This window comes from Solanum pennellii, chromosome 10 (assembly GCF_001406875.1).
Source record: "Solanum pennellii chromosome 10, SPENNV200".
NCBI lineage: Eukaryota > Viridiplantae > Streptophyta > Magnoliopsida > Solanales > Solanaceae > Solanum > Solanum pennellii.
The window spans coordinates 82,061,914-82,069,660 of NC_028646.1; positions in this window are offsets into that span (position 1 = coordinate 82,061,914).

The following is a 7,747-nucleotide window of genomic DNA, read 5'->3' on the forward strand; positions in this document are numbered from 1 at the left end:
AAACATTGGATGGAAAACCAATACATGTATAGTGGGAAATAAAAGACAAGAATATTGATTGTGATTAGGTAATATGGTGTGAAAGAAAGTATATATTTGCTACAATTGAATATATATATATATATATATATATATATTGAAAAAACTACGGAAGAATGTGATGTAGTGAATGAGATTGCTCATTTCTTAATTAGAGGTTTTAGATTTAAATCCAACTTTAATACGAGTATCAAATACGAAAACAAAGATTAAGACAATGACATTGATTGTGGTTAGGTACGTAATATGGTGTGAAAGAAAATATATATTTGCTACTATTGAATATATAGTGGGAAGTATAAGACAACAATATCGATTGTGGTTAGGTTTGTTTCCTTTTTATCATCCATGAGTTTGGTTTTGACTTTTGAAACAACACGAAAATAAATCACACACCAATATTGAGGTTTTAATTTTTGTTACTACTTACTTTGTACCAATTTGTTTTCTTATTTAATGCTACCTCCACCAACAATTATAAATGATGATGGAGCAAGTAGCATATAACGGTATTATTGCACCTAAAATGGTTATCATGGTATGGTAGTGGACACGTTGTTTCACTACAAGTCTAGTGTGTCAAATTTGCCATCTAAGATTTAAATTTGTGGTGTGTGAAATTTTAGGCAGATACATTTTAGATATCGATAATAATCAAAATTTTCATTAAAAAAATTTAAAACACAATAAGATATAAGAATTTTCTCTAACTTGGACGAAATTAGTAGTTATACATCTATAAATTTAAAGTATCAAAGTATTATAATATATATTTCTGAATTTAATTTTTTCATATTATTTACATATTCAAATTATGCAAGAGTCTTAAGCAAAATAGTGTGATAGGCTCTTATATACTTAGGTTTGAATTGTAAAATGGATTTCTCAGCTTACGATTTTGTCAACTGAATATTTAAACTTAATGAACATACATTTTTTAAAACTACTCTTAACAAGAGCAATTAGGGTTTATCAAGATTGTACTGTTTTTTATGTGGTATATATTATGATAATGCTATTGCACAGTTGAGTGCACTTATGCATTGTTTTTTTTATCTATGAAGATGTATCACTCATTTTTATTTTTTTTATAAATTTATTCTTGATATTTTAGACATATTTTATAATTTAATTTCAAAAAATATATAAGAAATAATTAAGATATTTCAAAATTAATTATAGGTACATACAAAAAAAAAAAGTTGACCTTAATATGTGCGCAACATAACTTTTTAGCAAACTTACACATATTTGATGTTAATTTTTTTATCTAAAATATCTAAAATGAAAATATATATCAATCAACTATAATTAATAAAGTGATAATTATATTTGTACAAATATAAAAAATACAAGTTTCATGTATTATAAGAGCCTGTTCGGTATTGCTCATAAAAATTATTTGTTTTAGAAAACACTTTTTTAAATGGTTTTTAAAAAAACGACTTTTTTTAAAAATCGTAATTATTTGGCTAATTCATTTGAAAATTGTTCTTATAAGTAAATTGTATTTAACTAATTCTTTTTTTAAAAACGGCTTTTAAAGTCAAATTACGAAAAAGGATATGTATCACTATATATTTTAGTATTAAAAATTATTTTATAGAAAAAACTATTTTAAATATTATTTAAAAAATTTAATAAAAAATTTACTTTAATTAAATCAAAATGCATATATTCAAATTTTCAATCAGTGTTAAACATTCATATAATATATACATAGATAAATAAATTATATATAAAATTAACATGATAATTAAAATATAATTAAAAATGTTAAGCAAAGAAAAATTTAAAAAGCATTCCACAAAATAAACTACCATATATGAAAAATTCGCCATTAAAAAATTCATATTTTTGTTCTACAAAAATATCTTTGTTGCCTTTATTTCTAATCCTGTGAAATAAAATATAAAACAATATATAAAATATAATAATAATATATAAACATAAAATAAAATAAAAATTAAATAAAAAACAAAAAAATAAAATTCTTGAATGAAACATGATCAAACTTATGAGATATATTAATTAATTAATAAGGAATATTTTGGTAAAATGTATATATGAAAGAGATATTTTAGTCTTCGAGAAAAATTAATTTTCTTCTTTTGATTCTGTCTTTTTTAAGAAGTATAAATTTTTAACTTCTCCTCAATAACAAAAAATTGCTTCTACTTCAATTTAAAAGCAATTTTAAGAATATGTCAAACACTTAATTTTTTCTTTAAATGTTTTTTTATCAAAACAAATATTTTTAACCTCTCAACAGTAATGTCAAACATTCTCTAAATCTGATGTAAACATAAAAGTGTGAATAAGTTGAGGAAAGATTACTCTAAAAGTTTGTTTATTCATTTAATCTATATTATTTTTAAAGGTATGAAGGTCTTAAAAATAATGATTAAGCTTTTTACCCTTTATTAAAATCTTTATACCAGATAAAATTGTCATACACTATTTTTTTTCTCAAATTATTATTTAAATATTTTTCTAATATTGACTATAATTTTAAAAAAATGAAGAAAACCTAAAATATATGATAAGAGGGAAAATTATGAAAGTTTAATGTTGAACATTTTCGTTTTCGTGTATGTCAAAAAGAAGTCCTAAAATATATGATTGAAAAAATGATGGGGTAATGTATACTGTATTAATTATCTAAATTTGTGTAGTTGGTTAATTGTTGATTGAACTCTATAACTAAATCCATTTAACTTCACGTGGACACTAACTACAAACTAAACAAACTTTGAATCCATACTTAATCAGCTAATCAAAATATTTTAAAACTTTTAAAACTCTAATTTATTTATTATTCATTGTGTTTTAGTTTATTTATCTTATTTTTTTCCCTCGTATTATCTTTTATCTTTTTCAAAAAAAATTTGTAATTCTAATTTTTTCACATGACATTATTAAGCTACGTAATTAAATTCTCCAATATCTTTAGTTTTAAACTAAAAATATTCTTTGATATGTTGTGCATTGTCGTTGGACTTGCCTCATGAGTTCGAGAACATGTAGGATCACATCATTTCTTGCGATTTTTCATTAGAGTTTCACACGTATAGATTTTTATAATAATAAAAATAATCATTTTGTCTTAATTTACACTATATAATTAAAATTTTGAAGTTCAAATTAAACTAACTCTTTTTGTTTGTAACAAAAAGATCAAGTGAGACACTATAGACAATAACTATTTGAGATATAATATTTGTCGATACTATCATTTAAATAGATATAGCATGTATTTTATTATCGATCGCTATCATTTACTATTTTTCTCGAATTATTATTGAATTAACTATACCATGTTTAACATTAAGAACTGTGTCATATTATAAATGTAAAAACTAATAAGAAGTCCTTAATGGAAGTCTCCTCCACCAATACTTTGTCATTCTCATCCTTACTATACTTCACTTGATTCAAATCGAAGTGTTTCTCTTTCTTGTTTATCGTAAACCTATACGATTTTTTATTCCGACTCTTATCTCCTAGCTCGACATATAAGCGCTCGAAAGTTGTCATCTTAATAATTTATTGTAAAAATTATTAGTATTTTGAATTAATTTTTTATTTCATTTAAAAGTTACGAGTATCCCTAGGTTATGTCCAAAATCTCAGAGACATAGTAAATTTCTTTTTTTTTTGGTAATTTTATATATTTTTTTACTTATGTAACATCCAAATATCTCTCACACACCTTAACTGTGTAGGGTCATGAAGTGCAAAAGATATATTAAATTACAAAATAAACAACTTCAAAAAAAATAAAATTTTAATTTATTAAAATATATCTCTAAAATTTTGATCCTAATCAAAGAAATACTTATACTTTATCCTAAAATCTAAAGCAAACGCCTTTATATAAGAGTCAAATTTAGGAAACTTTAATGAAGTTGCAATTTTGATACTTTTGTCCTTTCGAAGTAAGTCATGTTTTAGAGTCTGTTTGGCTCAGCTTAAAAGCTGGTCAAACTGACTTAAAAGCTGATTTTTGACTTATTTAGCTGTTTGGCAATACTCAAAACAACTTATTTTAAGTTAAAAAAAAACTTATTTTAAGCCAAAAGTTAAAAGCTGGGGTAGGGGTGCTTTTTTTTTTTTTAGCTTATAAGCTGTTTTAAGTTGACCACATTTTTATCTTTTTGCCCTTAATATTTTTATACAATCTCCAAATTACAACATAATCCTAACATCTCTTTCTTCCATTTTTCCCTTTTCACGTTTGGCATAGCAACTTCAGCACTTTTATCCAAACACATAACTGCTTATTTTAAAAATAAGTTTCAGCACTTTCAAAAGTACTTTTTTAAAGCTGTTTTTATTAAGCCCATCCAAACGGGCCCTTAGAGCCTATTTGGATAAATTTATACTTTTTATAGTATAAACTAAAAAGTTCAATTATGATTTTTAATTAATCTTTAATTTGTTGGGATTGAAAGTGCTACAAAATATTTTTTTTACAATTTTTATTGTAACAGTATAAAAGTACTTAAAAAAGTAATTTGACTTTGAAAACATTTAAACTAAGTCAATTTAAAATAAGTTGGGTTTCATATTATCAATATTCTTTCAATTTTAATCTTATTTAAACTTTAAAAATTAAATAATAAAAACTACTAGTAAAAAAAACTACTACATCTTTTAAAAGAGATATTCACCTATTGTATTGAAGATCGAAAAGCCACGTATATAGCAAATTTCTTTTAAAAAAATAAAAAATATTTCTATCACTCATTCCTTAAATCCTTATCAAAGAATTATCAGTTAATTTTGTTAAAAAATTCACGAGTTAATATATATACATATTTGCTCAATTATCTAACACATACATAATCTATTAAAAATTAATAAACTCATTTGGAAAAAACCTAATTCGAGTCCTACACCTAATCCTTCATCATTAATAAAAGAAATAAAATAAAACTCAATATGACAGAATAATTATTAAGTTAAATAGTAACACATGAAATAAAACGAAGAAAGTCAAAGTAAAATGAGCACAATTGAAACACGTCATATTTTTATTAATGGTTATTAAAATTTTATATATATTCTAGTAAATCAACTATGTCGTGTTAGTTTATATTTGACCGTATTTAATAAAAGGTTATATAGTATTAAGCTACTAATTGACTTATATAAGTATTATTACTTAAAAGAATATAACAATATAATAATAAAATTTTATAGGTAAAAGTTAGATTAATTAAAATTAAATTTGAATAACTAATTAAGTAAAAGAAAAAAGTTAGGAGCTATTATGGAGATGTCATAGAAAAATAATAATCTAAAAAGCTTAAATTAATAAAATAAAATTATTAGAAATGCTAGTCAAATGTTGAAGACCGAAGACTGTTGACTTATATATGCTTGGTCAAACCAAATATATATACTCCTAGTTTAACTCTTGAAAAATAATTAGGAGAATAGTATTTAATGTCAAAGACGAAGTATAGAGAAAAATAACTAATTTTTCATGATAAATTTGATTAATAAAAATGAAAATATGGAAAATAATTTTTCATTCTTTAAAAAGTAATAAGATTTGTGTATTTATCCTTTTTAAATTATATTTACAAAATTGTATTGAATATATTATTATTAGGTAATTATTATTTTTTTATTATCCAAACATTTGATACTCTTAGTTACTTCAATAATCCATTGAATTTTTTGATATAATATACCGCAAAACTTCATAAAGTAAAACTAATTAGTATTTTAAGAAGTTTGTTTAGAACTATTAAGGGTAAATAAGAGCAACTGCATTTAGGGTTGTTCAAAATTAAATTGAAATCGATAAAACAGTTATTAATTTATGGGATTGGGTTATTAGTTTAGTTATTTTGATAACGGTTATGATTATTTTTGTTATTGAATTATTGATTCTTAACGATTTGAAGTTTTTTCTTAACCGATAACCCAATAATAAATTAAATAATTATATTTATATCATTTTATATATAAAGTCCTCGACTTAAAGTTTGATTTCCTACTTTTATTTTTGATTGTCTCAAACATTCGGTTATTCTACAATGTAAAAGTGTTTGTTAACAAGATGTAACTTGTGAACTCAAGTGCATGGTTTATTTGGTTTCACCTTGTTTATAAGTGATTTTCAATGTGTTTTTTTTGTGTCAAATCTTAACGGTTAAACCGATAACCAAATCGATAACAATAAAAAACAGATAAGCAATATGTTAATGTTCTATAACGATTTAGCATCTTTACAAACCGATAATCAATAAACCAATTTTATAAACTTTAAAACCAAACTGAACCGAATGATACACGGCTCTAACTACATTTCACTCAATAAAGTTTATTAGACAGTGAGTATCCTAATTATAACACATAATTAGTTTAAGGGGGGGGGGTCATGATTAGTACTAGTTTAATTCATTATTTCACATTTATTGCATAAAAATATATGTGATTATTGATATACAGAAGATTAATCATAATATCTATTTTCAGATGTCAACAAAAGTGTCACGTATGCCAATTTCTTTGTTACGTAAAGGTTTTCATTTTTTAATTAAAGTTGAATGAATTATTTCATAAGTTGAAAAATACGACAAGATGTTATTGTTTTTCCTTCTTAAATGATAATGATGCAAATTGCAAATGTAGAAAGATAAGTTAGAAAATAATTGAAGAATACGGCAAAAATATCATATACATTGTTCTTGCTTAAATGATAATGAAGCAAATATACAAACTAAAGCTAGAAAAATTAAAGAATACAACAAAATATCATATTTTCCTCCATGCTTAAATTCAAAACATACATAAACTGACTTTCAAAATATAAAATATTTCAAAAACAAAATTTTAAAATCTAATCTAAAATATATAATCAATCGCTAACTTAATAATATCAAATTTCTTATTTTCTCCGTGTATAGTTTTTGAAATTAAAAATTATATTTAGACATACATTAAGAAAAAGTTCATTTTCCCAAGGATATAGACTGATTTTTAAAATATGAAATATTTTAAAAATAAATTTCTAAAATCTAATCTAAAATATATGATAAGTGCTTACTTATATCATCAAATCCTTCATTTCCTCCCCATAATTTTTAAATCAAATCTCTCATCCCCCTCCAAAAAAAATCTTAATTACAATCTCAACAACCCAAAAGTACCAAACTCATCAAATCTAATATATAATATATGATCAACTACTAACTTAATTTCATCAAATTTTTTAATTAATGTCACAACAACCCAAAAGCACTAAACCTCATCAAATTTAATATCAGATGTGAACTTAGTATCATCAAGCCCCCTCATCCCCTTCCATTTTAATTAGTGTCTCAACAATCCAAAAAGCATGAAACTTCGTTAAATCTAATCTAAAATATATAATCAAATGTTGATTTAGTTTCATCATCCCCCCTCCTCCGAATTTTAACTAATATCTTAATTCACAAATATTAAATCTTATCAAATTTAGTCTAAAATAAATAACCAAACTTTAGCTTGATTGCATCAAATTCCTTATTATGACTCTATAACTAACATATATCAAACACTAGCTTAATTTCATCAAATTTCTCACCTCGATCGAACTCTAGCTTGATTGCATCAAATTCCTCATCATGACTCCATAGCTAATATAATATCAAATGCTAGCTTAATTTCATCAAGTTTTTCGTCTCGACCTCCCACCCCCACCCCCACCCTC